The 21,959-nt window shown below is 35.6% G+C and overlaps 1 non-coding gene across 1 annotated transcript; it reads right to left on the bottom strand.

The window, feature by feature from the left end:
• Positions 1–21,536: 21,536 nt before the first annotated feature.
• On the bottom strand, positions 21,537–21,643 carry LOC139873719 (small nucleolar RNA R71). The gene has a single exon (XR_011767446.1). It is a non-coding gene; the product is annotated as a small nucleolar RNA R71 (small nucleolar RNA).
• Between the last annotated feature and the right edge of the window lie 316 nt (positions 21,644–21,959).

The raw sequence follows: 21,959 nt of genomic DNA, 5'->3' as shown, positions 1-21,959 counted from the left end.
GATGCTCCTACAAAGAATTCACTGCCTGCAAACCTCTGGAATTTGATGGAACCGAAGGACCAATTGGATTGAAACGGTGGACCTAGAAAGTCGAATCGGTGTTTGCCATAAGTAAGTGTACTGAAGGAGACAAAGTGAAGTACGCTACGCATACTTTCACAGGTATTGCGTTAACATGGTGGAATACCTATCTAGAGCAAGTGAAACAAGATTCTGCTTACGTGCTACCGTGATCAGCATTCAAGCACTTGATGAACGAGAAGTACCGTCCCAGAACCGAGGTCAATAAGCTCAAATCAGAACTTAGAGGATTACGAACACAGGGATTCGATATTACTTCGTACGAAAGACGATTCACAGAATTGTGCCTATTGTGTCCGAGAGCGTTCGAAGATGAGGAAGAGAAGATCTACGCATTTGTGAAAGAGTTACCGGAGAGAATCCAAGAAGATATAAGTTCACATGAGCCTGCCTTGAAATGTCCCGTTCTTATTGATTAAAAACGTTCCATATTAATTGATTTCGTTGCGAGGTTTTGACCTCTATATGAGACGTTTTTCAAAGACTGCATTCATTTTTAAAACAAACCATAACCTTTATTTCATAAATAAAGGTTTAAAAAGCTTTATGTAGATTATCAAATAATGATAATCTAAAATATCCTGTTTACACACGACCATTACATAATGGTTTACAATACAAATATGTTACATCGAAATCAGTTTCTTGAATGCAGTTTTTACACAATATCATACAAACATGGACTCTAAATCTTGTCCTTATTTTAGTATGCAACAGCGGAAGCTCTTAGTATTCACCTGAGAATAAACATGCTTTAAACGTCGACAAAAATGTTGGTGAGTTATAGGTTTAACCTATATATATCAAATCGTAACAATAGACCACAAGATTTCATATTTCAATACACATCCCATACATAGAGATAAAAATCATTCATATGGTGAACACCTGGTAACCGACATTAACAAATGCATATATAAGAATATCCCCATCATTCCGGGACACCCTTCGGATATGATATAAATTTCGAAGTACTAAAGCATCCGGTACTTTGGATGGGGTTTGTTAGGCCCAATAGATCTATCTTTAGGATTCGCGTCAATTAGGGTGTCTGTTCCCTAATTCTTAGATTACCAGACTTAATAAAAAGGGGCATATTCGATTTCGATAATTCAACGTTTATTTTATAAATCATTTATAAAACCTGCATGTATTCTCATCCCAAAAATATTAGATTTTAAAAGTGGGACTATAACTCACTTTCACAGATTTTTACTTCGTCGGGAAGTAAGACTTGGCCACTGGTTGATTCACGAACCTATAACAATATATACATATATATCAAAGTATGTTCAAAATATATTTACAACACTTTTAATATATTTTGATGTTTTAAGTTTATTAAGTCAGCTGTCCTCGTTAGTAACCTACAACTAGTTGTTCACAGTTAGATGTACAGAAATAAATCGATAAATATTATCTTGAATCAATCCACGACCCAGTGTATACGTATCTCAGTATTGATCACAACTCAAACTATATATATTTTGGAATCAACCTCAACCCTGTATAGCTAACTCCAACATTCACATATAGAGTGTCTATGGTTGTTCCGAAATATATATAGATGTGTCGACATGATAGGTCGAAACATTGTATACGTGTCTATGGTATCTCAAGATTACATAATATACAATACAAGTTGATTAAGTTATGGTTGGAATAGAATTGTTACCAATTTTCACGTAGCTAAAATGAGAAAAATTATCCAATCTTGTTTTACCCATAACTTCTTCATTTTAAATCCGTTTTGAGTGAATCAAATTGCTATGGTTTCATATTGAACTCTATTTTATGAATCTAAACAGAAAAAGTATAGGTTTATAGTCAGAAAAATAAGTTACAAGTCGTTTTTGTAAAGATAGTCATTTCAGTCGAAAGAACGACGTCTAGATGACGATTTTAGAAAACATACTTCCACTTTGAGTTTAACCATAATTTTTGGATATAGTTTCATGTTTATAATAACAATCATTTTCTCAGAATAACAACTTTTAAACCAAAGTTTATCATAGTTTTTAATTAACTAACCCAAAACAGCCCGCGGTGTTACTACGACGGCGTAAATCCGGTTTTACGGTGTTTTCGTGTTTCCAGGTTTTAAATCATTAAGTTAGCATATCATAGATATAGAACATGTGTTCTAGTTTAGAACACATATTCTAGTGATTACAAGTTTAAACCTTCGAATAAGATAGCTTTATATGTATTAATCGAATGATGTTATGAACATCATTACTACCTTAAGTTCCTTGGATAAACCTACTGGAAAAGAGAAAAATGGATCTAGCTTCAACGGATCCTTGGATGGCTTGAAGTTCTTGAAGCAGAATCATGACACGAAAACAAGTTCAAGTAAGATCATCACTTGAAATAAGATTGTTATAGTTATAGAAATTGAACCAAAGTTTGAATATGATTATTACCTTGTATTAGAATGATAACCTACTGTAAGAAACAAAGATTTCTTGAGGTTGGATGATCACCTTACAAGATTGGAAGTGAGCTAGCAAACTTGAAAGTATTCTTGATTTTATGTAACTAGAACTTGTAGAATATATGAAGAACACTTAGAACTTGAAGATAGAACTTGAGAGAGATCAATTATATGAAGAAAATTGAAGAATGAAAGTGTTTGTAGGTGTTTTTGGTCGTTGGTGTATGGATTAGATATAAAGGATATGTAATTTTGTTTTCATGTAAATAAGTCATGAATGATTACTCATATTTTTGTAATTTTATGAGATATTTCATGCTAGTTTCCAAATGATGGTTCCCACATGTGTTAGGTGACTCACATGGGCTACTAAGAGCTGATCATTGGAGTGTATATACCAATAGTACATACGAGTACGAATACGGGTGCATACGAGTAGAATTGTTGATGAAACTGAACGAGGATGTATTTGTAAGCATTTTTGTTAAGTAGAAGTATTTTGATAAGTGAATTGAAGTCTTTCAAAATTGTATAAATACATATTAAAACACTACATGTATATACATTTTAACTGAGTCGTTATGTCATCGTTAGTCGTTACATGTAAGTGTTGTTTTGAAACCTTTAGGTTAACGATCTTGTTAAATGTTGTTAACCCAATGTTTATAATATCAAATGAGATTTTAAATTATTATATTATCATGATATTATCATGTATGAATATCTCTTAATATGATATATATACATTAAATGTCTTTACAACGATAATCGTTACATATATGTCTCGTTTAAAAATCATTAAGTTAGTAGTCTTGTTTTTACATATGTAGTTCATTGTTAATATACTTAATGATATGTTTACTTATCATAGTATCATGTTAACTATATATATATATATATCTATATATATGTCATCATATAGTTTTTACAAGTTTTAACGTTCGTGAATCACCGGTCAACTTGGGTGGTCAATTGTCTATATGAAACATATTTCAATTAATCAAGTCTTAACAAGTTTGATTGCTTAACATGTTGGAAACATTTAATCATGTAAATATCAATCTCAATTAACATATATAAACATCGAAAAGTTCGGGTCACTACAGTACCTACCCGTTAAATAAATTTCGTCCCGAAATTTTAAGCTGTTGAAGGTGTTGACGAATCTTCTGGAAATAGATGCGGGTATTTCTTCTTCATCTGATCTTCACGCTTCCAGGTGAACTCGGGTCCTCTACGAGCATTCCATCGAACCTTAACAATTGGTATCTTGTTTTGCTTAAGTCTTTTAACCTCACGATCCATTATTTCGACGGGTTCTTCGATGAATTGAAGTTTTTCATTGATTTGGATTTCATCTAACGGAATAGTGAGATCTTCTTTAGCAAAACATTTCTTCAAATTCGAGACGTGGAAAGTGTTATGTACAGCCGCGAGTTGTTGAGGTAACTCAAGTCGGTAAGCTACTGGTCCGACACGATCAATAATCTTGAATGGTCCAATATACCTTGGATTTAATTTCCCTCGTTTACCAAATCGAACAACGCCTTTCCAAGGTGCAACTTTAAGCATGACCATCTCTCCAATTTCAAATTCTATATCTTTTCTTTTAATGTCAGCGTAGCTCTTTTGTCGACTTTAGGCGGTTTTCAACCGTTGTTGAATTTGGATGATCTTCTCGGTAGTTTCTTATATAATCTCTGGACCCGTAATCTGTCTATCCCCCACTTTACTCCAACAAATCGGAGACCTGCACTTTCTACCATAAAGTGCTTCAAACGGCGCCATCTCAATGCTTGAATGGTAGCTGTTGTTGTAGGAAAATTCTGCTAACGGTAGATGTCGATCCCAACTGTTTCCGAAATCAATAACACATGCTCGTAGCATGTCTTCAGCATTTGTATCGTCCTTTCACTCTGCCCATCAGTTTATGGATGATAGGCAGTACTCATGTCTAGACGTGTTCCTAATGCTTGCTGTAATATCTGCCAGAATCTTGAAATAAATCTGCCATCCCTATCAGAGATAATAGAGATTGGTATTCCATGTCTGGAGACGACTTCCTTCAAATACAGTCGTGCTAACTTCTCCATCTTGTCATCTTCTCTTATTGGCAGGAAATGTGCTGATTTGGTGAGACGATCAACTATTACCCAAATAGTATCAAAACCACTTGCAGTCCTTGGCAATTTAGTGATGAAATCCATGGTAATGTTTTCCCATTTCCATTCCGGGATTTCGGGTTGTTGAAGTAGACTCGATGGTTTCTGATGCTCAGCTTTGACCTTAGAACACGTCAAACATTCTCCTACGTATTTAGCAACATCGGCTTTCATACCCGGCCACCAAAAATGTTTCTTGAGATCCTTGTACATCTTCCCCGTTCCAGGATGTATTGAGTATCTGGTTTTATGAGCTTCTCTAAGTACCATTTCTCTCATATCTCCAAATTTTGGTACCCAAATCCTTTCAGCCCTATACCGGGTTCCGTCTTTCCGAATATTAAGATGCTTCTCCGATCCTTTGGGTATTTCATCCTTTAAATTTCCCTCTTTTAAAACTCCTTGTTGCACCTCCTTTATTTGAGTAGTAAGGTTATTATGAATCATTATATTCATAGATTTTAATCGAATGGGTTCTCTGTCCTTCCTGCTCAAGGCATCGGCTACCACATTTGCCTTCCCCGGGTGGTAACGAATCTCAAAGTCATAATCATTCAATAATTCAATCCACCTACGCTGCCTCATATTCAGTTGTTTCTGATTAAATATGTGTTGAAGACTTTTGTGGTCGGTATATATAATACTTTTGACCCCATATAAGTAGTGCCTCCATGTCTTTAATGCAAAAACAACCGCGCCAAATTCCAAATCATGCGTCGTATAATTTTGTTCGTGAATCTTCAATTGTCTAGACGCATAAGCAATCACCTTCGTACGTTGCATTAATACACAACCGAGACCTTGCTTTGATGCGTCATAATAAATCACAAAATCATCATTCCCTTCAGGCAATGACAATATAGGTGCCGTAGTTAGCTTTTTCTTCAATAACTTAAACGCTTTCTCTTGTTCATCATTCCATTCAAATTTCTTCCCTTTATGCGTTAATGCAGTCAAGGGTTTTGCTATTTTGGAAAAGTCTTGGATGAACCTTCTGTAGTAACCAGCTAGTCCTAAAAATTGGCGTATGTGTTTCGGAGTTTTCGGGGTTTCCCACTTTTCAACAGTTTCTATCTTTGCCGGATCCACCTTAATACCTTCTTTGTTCACTATGTGACCGAGGAATTGAACTTCTTCCAACCAAAATGCATACTTTGAAAACATAGCGTACAATTCTTCCTTCCTCAATACTTCTAACACCTTTCTCAAATGTTCACCGTGTTCTTGGTCATTCTTTGAGTAAATAAGTATGTCATCAATGAAAACAATGACAAACTTGTCAAGGTATGGTCCACACACTCGGTTCATAAGGTCCATGAACATAGCTGGTGCATTAGTTAAACCAAACGGCATGACCATAAACTCGTAATGACCGTAACGTGTTCTGAAAGCAGTCTTTGGAATATCATCTTCTTTCACCCGCATTTGATGATACCCGGAACGTAAGTTAATCTTTGAATAAACAGACGAGCCTTGTAGTTGATCAAATAAGTCATCGATTCTCGGTAGTGGATAGCGGTTATTGATGGTAAGTTTGTTTAACTCTCGGTAGTCGATACACAACCTGAATGTACCATCTTTCTTCTTGACAAACAAAACAGGAGCTCCCCACGGTGATGTGCTTGGTCGAATGAAACCACGCTCTAAAAGTTTTTGTAATTGGCTTTGCAGTTCTTTCATCTCGCTGGGCGCGAGTCTGTAAGGAGCACGAGCTATTGGTGCAGCTCCTGGTACAAGATCTATTTGAAATTCAAAGGATCGATGTGGGGGTAATCCCGGTAATTCTTTCGGAAATACATCGGGAAATTCTTTTGCAATGGGAACATCATTGATGCTATTTTCTTCAGTTTGTACTTTCTCGACGTATGCTAGAACAGCATAGCAACCTTTTCTTATTAGTTTTTATGCCTTCAAATTACTAATAAGATGTAGCTTCGTGTTGCCCTTTTCTCCGTACACCATTAAGGGTTTTCCTTTTTCTCGTATAATGCGAATTGCATTTTTGTAACAAACGATCTCTGCTTTCACTTCTTTCAACCAGTCCATACCGATTATCACATCAAAACTCCCTAACTCTACTGGTATCAAATCAATCTTAAATGTTTCGCTAACAAGTTTAATTTCTCGATTCTGACATATATTATCTGCTGAAATTAATTTACCATTTGCTAATTCGAGTAAAAATTTACTATCCAAAGGCATCAATGGACAACTTAATTTAGCACAAAAATCTCTATTCATATAGCTTCTATCCGCACTCGAATAAAATAAAACGTAAGCAGATTTATTGTCAATAAGAAACGTACCCATAACAAGCTCTGGGTCTTCCTGTGCCTCTGCCGCATTAATATTGAAAACTCTTCCACGGCCTTGTCCATTCGTGTTCTCCTGGTTCGGGCAATTTCTAATAATGTGGCCCGGTTTTCCACATTTATAACAAACTACATTGGCATAACTTGCTCCGACACTACTTGCTCCGCCATTACTCGTTCCGACACCATTTGTTCCTTTCGTTCTATTAACCCCTGGTCCGTAGACCTCACACTTCGCCGCGCTATGACCATTTCTTTTACACTTGTTGCAAAATTTGGTGCAGAACCCCGAGTGATACTTTTCACACCTTTGGCATAGCTGCTTCTGATTGTTGTTGTTGTTGCGGTTATTATTGTTGTTGGGATGATTGTTGTAGTTGCTGTTGTTGTTGTTGTTGTTGTTGTTGTTGTTGTTGTTGTTTTTGGGCCGTTTGTTGTAGTTGCGATTGATGTTGCGATTGTTGGGATAATTGTTGCGATTATTGTTGTAATTGCTGTTGTTGTTGTATTGGTGATTCTTATCACCGTTTTCCTCCCACTTTCTTTTGACTTGCTTCACATTGGCCTCTTCAGCAGTCTGTTCTTTATTTCTTTCTTCAATCTGGTTCACTAGTTTGTGAGCCATTCTACATGCCTGTTGTATGGAGGCGGGCTCGTGTGAACTTATATCTTCTTGGATTCTTTCCGGTAATCCTTTCACAAACGCGTCGATCTTCTCTTCCTCATCTTCGAATGCTCCCGGACACAATAGGCACAATTCTGTGAATCGTCTTTCGTACGTGGTAATATCAAATCCTTGGGTTCATAACCCTCTAAGTTCTGTCTTGAGCTTATTGACCTCGGTTCTGGGACGGTACTTCTCGTTCATCAAGTGCTTGAATGCTGACCACGGTAGTGCGTATGCATCGTCTTGTCCCACTTGCTCTAGATAGGTATTCCACCATGTTAACGCAGAACCTGTGAAGGTATGCGTAGCATACTTCACTTTGTCCTCTTCGGTACACTTACTTATGGAAAACACCGATTCGACCTTCTCGGTCCACCGTTTCAATCCGATCGGTCCTTCGGTTCCATCAAATTCCAAAGGTTTGCAGGCAGTGAATTCTTTGTAGGTACATCCTACACGATTTCCTGTACTGCTAGATCCAAGGTTATTGTTGGTATGTAGCACAGCCTGTACTGCGGCTATGTTTGAAGCTAGAAAAGTACGGAATTCCTCTTCATTCATATTCACGGTGTGTCGAGTAGTCGGTGCCATTTCCTTCAAAATAGTCAAATGGAACAAGTTAATCATACAGAATATTAAGAGTAGTTAATAGTATTTCGTAGCATAATATGAACTCATTTATAAAAGCTTTTTCTTCATATTAGCGTTTTATAAGTTTAAATTCGGGTAGTACCTACCCGTTAAGTTCATACTTAGTAGCTAATATACAATTCAACTACTACAATTCTATATGAAAAACTGATTATAATAATATTTCCTGTTCAAACTTTTACACAATATTTTACAAACTTACAATACCGCTTATTTTACATATAGCATGAAATATAGCACACAATAAATTTGATACAAGATGGTTGTGAAGATAATTCTAGCTAGTACACAAGTCGTTCAGCAAAGGCAATAAAGACACGTAATTCATACGTCCAGAAACAAGTCATGCATTCTGGTTTTACTAGGATTACTTCCCATCCTTGGTCTTGTGGAACATAACCGTTATGGTCGTTGATAAGACAGCGTGTTGTAACGTCGTCAAAGGGACGAGGGTTACGTAATGTCCAACAGTCCCGTAACAATCTAAAAACCTCATTTCTTACCCCAATTACCGACTCCGTCACTTGTGGGAACGTTTTGTTTAATAGTTGTAGCTCGATGTTCTTGTTCTCACTTTGGTGAGAAGCGAACATTACTAATCCGTAAGCATAACATGCTTTTTTATGTTGCATGTTAGCCGCTTTTTCTAAATCACGAAGTCCAATATTCGGATATATTGAGTCAAAATAATTTCTTAACCCATTGCGTAAAATAGCATTTGGGTTCCCCGCAATATATGCGTCAAAGTAAACACATCGTAACTTATGGATTTCCCAATGTGATATCCCCCATCTTTCGAACGAAAGCCTTTTATAAACCAAGGCATTCTTGGAACGTTCTTCGAATGTCTTACAAACTGATCTCGCCTTAAATAGTTGTACCGAAGAATTCTGACCGACTCTAGACAAGATTTCATCAATCATGTCTCCGGGTAGGTCTCTTAAAATATTGGGTTGTCTATCCATTTTGTATTTTTATACTGTAAAATAGACAAGAGTTAGATTCATAAAAAAAATACTTATTAATACAAGCAATTTTTACATATATCATAAAGTATAAGCACACTATATTACATATATTACACCACACGAATACAACTATCTTATTCCGACTCGCTTGTTTCTTCTTCTTCGGTTTTGGTTCGTTTTGCCAAGTTTCTAGGGATGTATGATGTTCCCCTAATACGAGCCGTCGTTTTCCACATTGGTTTAGAAAAACCTGGTGGTTTAGAGGTTCCCGGGTCATTGTTACAACTTAAGGACTTCGGGGGTTGACGATACATATAAAGTTCATCGGGGTTGGAATTAGATTTCTCTATTTTTATGCCCTTTCCCTTATTATTTTCTTTTGCCTTTTTAAATTCAGTTGGGGTAATTTCTATAACATCATCGGAATTCTCGTCGGAATCCGATTCATCGGAGAATTGGTAATCCTCCCAATATTTTGCTTCCTTGGCGGAAACACCATTGACCATAATTAACCTTGGTCTGTTGGTTAAGGATTTTCTTTTACTTAACCGTTTTATTATTTCCCCCACCGGTTCTATTTCTTCATCCGGTTCCGATTCTTCTTCCGGTTCCGATTCTTCTTCCGGTTCTGACTCTTCTTCCGGTTCCTCTTCGGGAACTTGTGAATCAGCCCACGAATCATTCCAATTTACATTTGACTCTTCATTATTATTAGGTGAGTCAATGGGACTTGTTCTAGAGGTAGACATCTATCACATAATATCAAACGCGTTAAGAGATTAATATATCACATAATATTCACATGTTAAAAATATATAGTTTCCAACAAAATTTGTTAAGCAATCATTTTTCAAGTAAACACGGTCGAAGTCCAGACTCACTAATGCATCCTAAAAAACTCGATAAGACACACTAATGCAAAATTCTGGTTCTCTAAGGCCAACGCTCGGATACCAACTGAAATGTCCCGTTCTTATTGATTAAAAACGTTCCATATTAATTGATTTCGTTGCGAGGTTTTGACCTCTATATGAGACGTTTTTCAAAGACTGCATTCATTTTTAAAACAAACCATAACCTTTATTTCATAAATAAAGGTTTAAAAAGCTTTATGTAGATTATCAAATAATGATAATCTAAAATATCCTGTTTACACACGACCATTAATAATGGTTTACAATACAAATATGTTACATCGAAATCAGTTTCTTGAATGCAGTTTTTACACAATATCATACAAACATGGACTCCAAATCTTGTCCTTATTTTAGTATGCAACAGCGGAAGCTCTTAGTATTCACCTGAGAATAAACATGTTTTAAACGTCAACAAAAATGTTGGTGAGTTATAGGTTTAACCTATATATATCAAATCGTAACAATAGACCACAAGATTTCATATTTCAATACACATCCCATACATAGAGATAAAAATCATTCATATGGTGAACACCTGGTAACCGACATTAACAAGATGCATATATAAGAATATCCCCATCATTCCGGGACACCCTTCGGATATGATATAAATTTCGAAGTACTAAAGCATCCGGTACTTTGGATGGGGTTTGTTAGGCCCAATAGATCTATCTTTAGGATTCGCGTCAATTAGGGTGTCTGTTCCCTAATTCTTAGATTACCAGACTTAATAAAAAGGGGCATATTCGATTTCGATAATTCAACCATGAATGTAGTTTCACGTACTTGTGTGTATTTTGTAAATCATTTATAAAACCTGCATGTATTCTCATCCCAAAAATATTAGATTTTAAAAGTGGGACTATAACTCACTTTCACAGATTTTTTACTTCGTCGGGAAGTAAGACTTGGCCACTGGTTGATTCACGAACCTATAACAATATATACATATATATCAAAGTATGTTCAAAATATATTTACAACACTTTTAATATATTTTGATGTTTTAAGTTTATTAAGTCAGCTGTCCTCGTTAGTAACCTACAACTAGTTGTTCACAGTTAGATGTACAGAAATAAATCGATAAATATTATCTTGAATCAATCCACGACCCAGTGTATACGTATCTCAGTATTGATCACAACTCAAACTATATATATTTTGGAATCAACCTCAACCCTGTATAGCTAACTCCAACATTCACATATAGAGTGTCTATGGTTGTTCCGAAATATATATAGATGTGTCGACATGATAGGTCGAAACATTGTATACGTGTCTATGGTATCTCAAGATTACATATTATACAATACAAGTTGATTAAGTTATGGTTGGAATAGAATTGTTACCAATTTTCACGTAGCTAAAATGAGAAAAATTATCCAATCTTGTTTTACCCATAACTTCTTCATTTTAAATCCGTTTTGAGTGAATCAAATTGCTATGGTTTCATATTGAACTCTATTTTATGAATCTAAACAGAAAAAGTATAGGTTTATAGTCAGAAAAATAAGTTACAAGTCGTTTTTGTAAAGGTAGTCATTTCAGTCGAAAGAACGACGTCTAGATGACCATTTTAGAAAACATACTTCCACTTTGAGTTTAACCATAATTTTTGGATATAGTTTCATGTTCATAATAACAATCATTTTCTCAGAATAACAACTTTTAAATCAAAGTTTATCATAGTTTTTAATTAACTAACCCAAAACAGCCCTCGGTGTTACTACGACGGCGTAAATCCGGTTTTACGGTGTTTTTCGTGTTTCCAGGTGTTAAATCATTAAGTTAGCATATCATATAGATATAGAACATGTGTTTAGTTGATTTTAAAAGTCAAGTTAGAAGGATTAACTTTTGTTTGCGAACAAGTTTAGAATTAACTAAACTATGTTCTAGTGATTACAAGTTTAAACCTTCGAATAAGATAGCTTTATATGTATGAATCGAATGATGTTATGAACATCATTACTACATTAAGTTCCTTGGATAAACCTACTGAAAAAGAGAAAAATGGATCTAGCTTCAACGGATCCTTGGATGGCTCGAAGTTCTTGAAGCAGAATCATGACACGAAAACAAGTTCAAGTAAGATCATCACTTGAAATAAGATTGTTATAGATATAGAAATTGAACCAAAGTTTGAATATGATTATTACCTTGTATTAAAATGATAACCTACTGTAAGAAACAAAGATTTCTTGAGGTTGGATGATCACCTTACAATATTGGAAGTGAGCTAGCAAACTTGAAAGTATTCTTGATTTTATGTAACTAGAACTTGTAGAATATATGAAGAACACTTAGAACTTGAAGATAGAACTTGAGAGAGATCAATTATATGAAGAAAATTGAAGAATGAAAGTGTTTGTAGGTGTTTTTGGTCGTTGGTGTATGGATTAGATATAAAGGATACGTAATTTTGTTTTCATGTAAATAAGTCATGAATGGTTACTCATATTTTTGTAATTTTATGAGATATTTCATGCTAGTTGCCAAATGATGGTTCCCACATGTGTTAGGTGACTCACATGGGCTTCTAAGAGCTGATCATTGGAGTATATATACCAATAGTACATACATCTAAAATTTGTGTATTGTACGAGTACGAATACGGGTGCATACAAGTAGAATTGTTGATGAAACTGAACGAGGATGTAATTGTAAGCATTTTTGTTAAGTAGAAGTATTTTGATAAGTGTATTGAAGTCTTTCAAAAGTGTATAAATACATATTAAAACACTACATGTATATACATTTTAACTGAGTCGTTATGTCATCGTTAGTCGTTACATGTAAGTGTTGTTTTGAAACCTTTAGGTTAACGATCTTGTTAAATGTTGTTAACCCAATGTTTATAATATCAAATGAGATTTTAAATTATTATATTATCATGATATTATCATGTATGAATATCTCTTAATATGATATATATACATTAAATGTCTTTACAACGATAATCGTTACATATATGTCTCGTTTAAAAATCATTAAGTTAGTAGTCTTGTTTTTACATATGTAGTTCATTGTTAATATACTTAATGATATGTTTACTTATCATAGTATCATGTTAACTATATATATATCCATATATATGTCATCATATAGTTTTTACAAGTTTTAACCTTCGTGAATCACCGGTCAACTTGGGTGGTCAATTGTCTATATGAAACATATTTCAATTAATCAAGTCTTAACAAGTTTGATTGCTTAACATGTTGGAAACATTTAATCATGTAAATATCAATCTCAATTAATATATATAAACATGGAAAAGTTCGGGTCACTACATGCCTCCATACAAAAGGCATGTAGAATGGCTCACAAACTAGTAAACCAGATTGAGGGAAGAATTAAAGAACAGTCGGCCGAAGAGGCCAACGTGAAGTTAGTCAAAAGAAAGTGGGAGGAAAACGGTAATAAGAGTCACCAAAACAACAATAACTATCCCAACAAATGCAACTACAACAAATGGCACAACAACAACAACAACAACAACAACAACAACAACAACAACAACAACAACAACAACAACAACAACAACAACAACAACAACAACAACAACAGCAACAGCAACAACAACAACAACAGCAACAACAACTACAACAATCATCCCAACAACAATAACAACCGCAACAACAACAACAATCAGAAGCAGCTATGCCAAAGGTGTGAAAAGTATCACTCGGGGTTTTGCACCAAATTTTGCAACAAGTGTAAAAGAAATGGTCATAGCGCGGCAAAGTGTGAGGTCTACGGACCAGGGGTTAACAGAACGACAGGAACAAATGGTGTCGGAACGAGTAATGGCGGAGCAAGTAGTGTCGGAGCAAGTTATGCCAATGTAGTTTGTTATAAATGTGGAAAACCGGGCCACATTATTAGAAATTGCCCAAACCAGGAGAACACGAATGGACAAGGCCGCGGAAGAGTTTTCAATATTAATGCGGCAGAGGCACAGGAAGACACAGAGCTTGTTACGGGTACGTTTCTTATTGACAGTAAATCTGCTTACGTTTTATTTGATTCGGGTGCGGATAGAAGCTATATGAGTAGAGATTTTTGTGCTAAATTAAGTTGTCCATTGACGTCATTGGATAGTAAATTTTTACTCGTATTAGCAAACGGTAAATTAATTTCAGCAGATTATATATGCCGGAATCGAGAAATTAAACTAGGTAGCGAAATATTTAAGATTGATTTGATACCAGTAGAGTTAGAGAGTTTTGATGTAATAGTTGGCATGGACTGGCTGAAGGAGATGAAAGCAGAGATCGTATGTTACAAAAATGCAATTCGCATTGTCAGAGAAGAAGGAGAACCCTTAATGGTGTACGGAGAAAAGGGCAACACGAAGCTACATCTTATTGTAATTTGAAGGCACAAAAACTAATAAGAAAAGGTTGCTATGCTATTCTAGCACACGTCGAGAAAGTACAAACTGAAGAAAAGAGCATCAGTGATGTTCCCGACGCAAAAGAATTTCCCGATGTATTTCCCAAAGAATTACCGAGATTACCCCCACATCGATCCGTTGAATTTCAAATAGACCTTATACCAGGAGCTGCACCAATAGCTCGTGCTCTATACAGACTCGTACCCAGCGAAATGAAAGAATTACAAAGTCAGTTATAGGAACTTTTAGAGCGTGGTTTCATTCGACCAAGTACATCACCATGGGGAGCTCCTGTTCTGTTTGTGAAGAAGAAAGATGGTACATTCAGGTTGTGTATCGACTACCGAGAGTTGAACAACCTTACCATCAAGAACCGCTACCCACTACCTAGAATCGACGACTTATTTGATCAACTACAAGGCTCGTCTATTTATTCAAAGATCGATTTACGTTCTAGATATCATCAAATGCGAGTAAAGGAGGATGATATTCCAAAAACTGCTTTTAGGACGCGTTATGGTCATTACGAGTTTATGGTTATGCCATTTGGATTGACTAACGCACCAGCTGTGTTCATGGACCTTATGAACCGAGTGTGTGGGCCATATCTTGACAAGTTTGTCATTGTTTTCATCGATGATATACTTATTTACTCAAAGAATGATCAAGAGCACGAAGAACATTTGAGAAAAGTGCTAGATGTATTGAGGAAAGAAAAACTGTACGCTAAGTTTTCAAAGTGTGCATTTTGGTTAGAAGAAGTTCAATTCCTCGGTCACATAGTGAACAAAGAAGGTATCCAGGTGGACCCGGCAAAGATCGAAACCGTTGAAAAGTGGGAAACCCCGAAACCTCCGAAAGACATACGCCAGTTTTTAGGACTAGCTGGTTACTACAGAAGGTTCATCCAAGACTTTTCCAGAATAGCAAAACCCTTAATTGCATTAACGCATAAAAGGAAGAAATTTGAATGGAAAGATGAGCAAGAGAAAGCGTTTCAATTGTTAAAGAAAAAGTTAACTACGACACCTATATTATCATTACCTGAAGGGAATGATGATTTTGTGATATATTGTGACGCCACAAAGCAAGGTCACGGTTGTGTATTAATGCAACGAATAAAAGTAATTGCTTATGCGTCTAGACAATTGAAGATTCACGAACAGAATTATACGACACATGATTTGGAATTAGGCGCGGTTGTTTTTGCATTAAAGACTTGGAGGCACTACTTATATGGGGTCAAAAGTATTATATATACCGACCACAAAAGTCTTTAACACATATTTAATCAGAAACAACTGAATATGAGGCAGCGTAGGTGGATTGAATTGTTGAATGATTACGACTTTGAGATTCGTTACCACCCGGGGAAGGCAAATGTGGTAGCCGACGCCTTGAGCAGAAAGGACAGAGAACCCATTCGAGTAAAAGCTATGAATATAATGATTCACACTAACCTTACTACTCAAATAAAGGAGGCGCAACAAGGAGTTTTAAAAGAGGGAAATTTAAAGGATGAAATACCCAAAGGTTCGGAGAAGCATCTTAATATTCGGGAAGATGGAACCCGGTATAGGGCAGAAAGAATTTGGGTACCAAAATTCGGAGATATGAGAGAAATGGTACTTAGAGAAGCTCATAAAACCAGATACTCAATACATCCTGGAACGGGGAAGATGTATAAGGATCTCAAGAAACATTTTTCGTGGCCAAATATGAAAGTCGATGTTGCTAAATACGTCGGGGAATGTTTGACGTGTTCTAAGGTCAAAGCGGAGCATCAGAAACCATCAGGTCTACTTCAACAACCCGAAATCCCGGAATGGAAATGGGAAAACATTACCATGGATTTCATCACTAAATTGCCAAGGACTGCAAGTGGGTTTGATACTATTTGGGTAATAGTTGATCGTCTCACCAAATCAGCACACTTCCTGCCAATAAGAGAAGATAACAAGATGGAGAAGTTAGCACGACTGTATTTGATGGAAGTTGTCTCCATACATGGAATACCAATCTCTATTATCTCTGATAGGGATGGCAGATTTATTTCAAGATTCTGACAGACATTACAGCAAGCATTAGGAACTCGTCTTGACATGAGACTGCCTATCATCCACAAACTGATGGGCAGAGCGAAAGGACAATACAAATGCTTGAAGACATGCTATGAGCATGTGTTATTAATTTCGAAAACAGTTGGGATCGACACCTACCGTTAGCAGAATTTTCCTACAACAACAGTTATCATTCTAGTATTGAGATGGCGCCGTTTGAGGCACTTTATGGTAGAAAGTGCAGGTCTCCGATTTTTTGGAATGAAGTGGGGGATAGACAGATTACGGGTCCGGAGATAATACAAGAAACTACCAAGAAAATCATCCAAATTCAACAACGATTGAAAACCTCCTAGAGTCGATAAAAGAGCTACGCGGACAGTAAAAGAAAAGATATAGAGTTTGAAATTGGAGAAATGGTCATGCTTAAGGTTTCACCTTGGAAAGGCGTTGTTCGATTTGGAAAACGGGGGAAACTAAATCCAAGGTACATTGGACCATTCAAGATTATAGATCGTGTCGGACCAGTAGCTTACCAACTGGAGCTACCTCAACAACTCGTGGCTGTACATAACACTTTTCACGTCTCGAATTTGAAGAAATGTTTTACTAAAGAAGAACTCACTATTCCGTTGGACGAAATCCAAATCAATGAAAAACTTCAATTCATTGAAGAACCCATCGAAATAATGGATTGTGAGGTTAAGAGACTTAAGCAAAACAAGATACCGATTGTAAAGATTCAATGGAATGCTCATAGAGGACCCGAGTTCACCTGGGAGCGTGAATATCAGATGAAGAAGAAATATCCGCATCTATTTCCAGAAGATTCGTCAACACCTTCAACAGCTTAAAATTTCGGGACGAAATTTATTTAACGGGTAGGTACTGTAGTGACCCGAACTTTTCCATGTTTATATATATTAATTGAGATTGATATTTACATGACTAAATGTTTCCAACATGTTAAGCAATCAAACTTGTTAAGACTTGATTAAATGAAATAAGTTTCATATAGACAATTGATCACCCATCTTGACCGGCGATTCACGAACGTTACAAAATTGTAAAAACAACATGTTGTGGTATATATATAGACATATATATATGGTTGACATAAGATTATGATGAGTAAGTATCGCACTAAGTATATTAACAATGTGTGATATACATAAGTAATGAGATTACTAAGTTAAGAAACACGAAATGATATATATAACGATTATCGTTATGATAACGTCTACTAAATACATATGTATCATATTAAGATATTGATACACTATATTTAACATGATAAAATGATATTTAAATATATCATAAAGTGTGTTAACAATGAACTACATATGTAAAAACAAGACTACTAACCCAAGAATTACGAAACGAGACTTATATGTAACGATTATCGTTGTAACGATATTTTAATGTATATATCATATTAAGAGATATTCATACATCATAATATCATGATAATATGATAATTTAACATCTCATTTGATATAATAAACATTAGGTTAACGACATTAATTGAGATCGTTAACTTAAAGGTTTCAAAACAACACTTAAATGTAACGACTAACGAAGACTTAACGACTCCATTAGAATGTATATACATGTTGTGTTTTGATATGTATTCTTACACTTTTTAAAGACTTCAAGACACATATCAAAATACTTCTACTTAACAAAAATGCTTACAATTACATCCTCGTTCAGTTTCATCAACAATTCTACTCGTATGCACCCGTATTCGTACTCGTACAATACACAGCTTTTAGATGTATGTACTATTGTATATACACTTCAATGATCAGGTCTTAGCAGCCCATGTGAGTCACCTAACACATGTGGGAACCATCATTTGGCAACTAGCATAAAATATCTCATAAAATTACAAAAATTTGAGTAATCATTCATGACTTATTTACATGAAAACAAAATTACACATCCTTTATATCTAATCCATATACCAACGACCAAAAACACCTACAAGCACTTTCATTCTTCAATTTTCTTCATCTAAGTGATCTCTCTCAAGTTCTATCTTCAAGTTCTAAGTGTTCTTCATAAATTCCATAAGTATAGTTTCATAAAAATCAAGAATACTTCTAAGTTTGCAAGTCTACTTCCAAGCCTTCTATTCCATTCCAAGTAATCATCTAAGACCAAGGAACTTTTGTTATTTACAGTAGGTTATCTTTCTAATTCAAGGTAATATTCATATACAAACTTTGATTCAATTTCTACAACTATAACAATCTTATTTCGAGTGAAAATCTTACTTGAACTGTTTTCGTGTCATGATTCTGTTTCAAGAACTTTCAAGCCATCCAAGGATCCTTTGAAGCTAGATCCATTTTTCTCATTTCCAGTGGTTTTATCCAGAAAACTTGAGGTAGTAATAATGTTCATAACGTCATTCGATTCATACATATAAAGCTATCTTATTCGAAGGTTTAAACTTGTAATCATTAGAACATAGTTTAGTTAATTCTAAACTTGTTCGCAAACAAAAGTTAATTGATATCGCATATTTTATACACGTTTTCCTTAGCGATATCGATCATAATTTAGTCCGTTCAGATACGATTTGGTGTTTATTTTGATACTATTGAGAATGTTCGAGTTTGAAGAGCTATTTGTAGAAGAGTTGCGGTTTTTGAAGTTTTTGAGGCATTTTGTTGACTGATTATTATTATTGATGCTCCTGGTTGGAAATGTTAAGTAAATATGGGGTAGTTTGGTTTTTAAGTTATTATTAGTATTGAAAGAGTGCAAAATAGATGAAGGAACCAGTTTCAGAGTTATGTAGCGGCGCGACAAATGCGTCCGCGGCGCGACAAATGCGTCTGCGGCGCGATGTTACACATGTTTCCAGATCAGAAGTTGGTTTAAAGAGGGTAAAATTTCACGTTATATGTCGCGGCGCGACAATTTAGGTCGCGGCGCTACCGTGTGTCGGTTCAGGTGATTTTTGGCAAGTATAAAAGGGCCAAAAAATACCCTAATTATGCATTCTTCCATTCAGACGAATTGTGGTAGCTTTTGGACAATTTTTGGTGATCTTTGGAGAACTCCAAGGTCATTCTAAGGCATCAATCATTTCGGAAACAAGTCTCGATTAGTTTATCGTTCAAGATTCAATCATTAATTAGGTTAATCTCTTTGTTAAAACAATGAATTCTTCTATTACTTTGATTGTGATTTTTGTTCTAGCCATGATTTTTGGCTAAACTTTTAATGTTTGTCTAGATTGAATATTTGCATGTGTTTGGATGATACTTTGTAGTTTTATTAATTAATGCATGATAATTATGAGTTTTGATTAAGAACCATTCTTGTGGGTGTTGATTATTGTTACTAGGTTGATTAGTGAATCTTGTTTGAACAAAGGGAACCCTGTTTCAATTTAGTGATCTAATTTCTAATTGATTTGTCTTAACCGATTGGGTGCTTACTGGACCAAGGGGGTAAACCGGGTGACATTGATTGAACAAAACAGGGGTGAATTGTGTGGAGCGAACGCGTAACCAATTAAATCTTAATCTTATAATTAGCTAGTTACTAAGTCACAAACGAAAGAGGTCTTTGGTGAATGGGAACCCTAAGCCAATAAATCCTAGTTTGACGTGTTTGCTAAAAGAGAACTCTGGGTAAACCGACTCTGTAATTGCGTGCATTGATAAATAGAACTAGTGCTTAATAACAAATCATCCAACACTGCGAATAGGAGATCTAGGCGAACATTCTTCTATCTATTGAATTCAAATATCTTTACTTTTTGTTGAGTCAGCATTTATTTTTATAAACTTAAAAATACAAAAAAATATCGTCTTTTACTTTTAATCAATCTTTGATTTGGCTAATCGTTAAATAGCCACAAAACAAATATTCTCGTACTTTCGATTTTCATAGTTTAAATTAGTTTATTTTAGTAGTTACAATCTTAATTCTCACGTTTAAATTGTCCTTGGAACGATCTTGGATTTACCAACTTTATACTATTGCACGATCAGGTACACTGCTCATTAGTGTGTAGTAATCCTTTTAACCGGTATTTCCCATTATAAATTATAGACGCGGTAATACACATCAAATTTTTGGCGCCGCTGCTGAGGACAGTTGTGTCGAAAATTAAGATTGTTACCTAATTGTTTTTAGTTTAGTTTAGTTATAGTTTATTATTTCTTTTCGTTATTTTCAGTTGAATCGGTGCGTTTAATCAGTTGTTAGTTGTGATTTCGCAGGAAACAGGTAGTGCATGCCACATACGCGTTCTTCTAATTCTCCGATTCTTCAACCATTTACAGAACCCGAAAGAGAGTAATTCAGAGCGTTAAGTCATGAACAACAGTCTACAGTGGATTCATCTTTTTCTTCAAGTGTTAATATAATTAATTTGGGAAGTAGTTCTGAGACTGTGGTGCCCGATACACCACCTGAAATCAGAGAAGAAGAATCTTACATTTCCTTAGATCTTTTCGAGACTGAAGATATGGCTGACCAAGAACAACCACCTCACCCTCAGACTATGGCACAAAAGTTGAAGGCTACATGAGGGGGCCAAGGCAACTCGATTACTCAACCGAACATCGCTCAGCCTTTTTAAATTACAGGGCCGATCCTGAATTTGATTTCTTCTGATTGCCGATTTTATGGCAAGGATACTGAGGATGCTAACGAGCATCTTCGTAATTTTAATGATGTTTGCAATTTGTTTAAGTTGCATGAGGTTGCCGATACTTCAATCAAGACAAGGCTTTTCCCTTGGACTCTTAAGGGAGAAGCCAAGAGATGGTTAGATAAGCAACCAGAGGGCACGATTACCTCTTGGGAGACTTTGGAGGATAAGTTTTTATCGAAGTTTTTCCCTGCGTCTCGAGCTGCTAGACTTCAAGCAGAAATTTCACAATTTAGACAAAAGAGCAGTGAGACATTATTTGATGCTTGGGACCGTTTTGCTACTTTGTTACGCTCATGTCCGCAACACGGGTTGAATGATTTACAGAAGGTCTAGATTTTCTACGAGGGTTGTGATATCCCAACTCGTCGGACTATTGATCAAGCAGCAGGTGGTACGTTAATGGATAAGACCGAAGAAGAGGCGCTAGAGATAATTGAAAAGCAAGCTACTTATTCTCACGAATCGCATCAAGATCATGAGTCATTCCATTCAGCTTCAGTTAAGAGAACTGAAACCCAGGGTGCATATGACGATTTTGGGTCTATAAGTGCTAAGTTGGATTCCTTTGATAGGAATTTGGAGAAGATAAATAAGGACATTCATGGTATGAAGGTGGGTTGTGAGTAT

This window comes from Rutidosis leptorrhynchoides, chromosome 10, assembly GCF_046630445.1.
Source record: "Rutidosis leptorrhynchoides isolate AG116_Rl617_1_P2 chromosome 10, CSIRO_AGI_Rlap_v1, whole genome shotgun sequence".
NCBI classification, from domain to species: Eukaryota; Viridiplantae; Streptophyta; class Magnoliopsida; order Asterales; family Asteraceae; genus Rutidosis; species Rutidosis leptorrhynchoides.
This window is presented reverse-complemented; position numbering and strand designations above follow the sequence as displayed.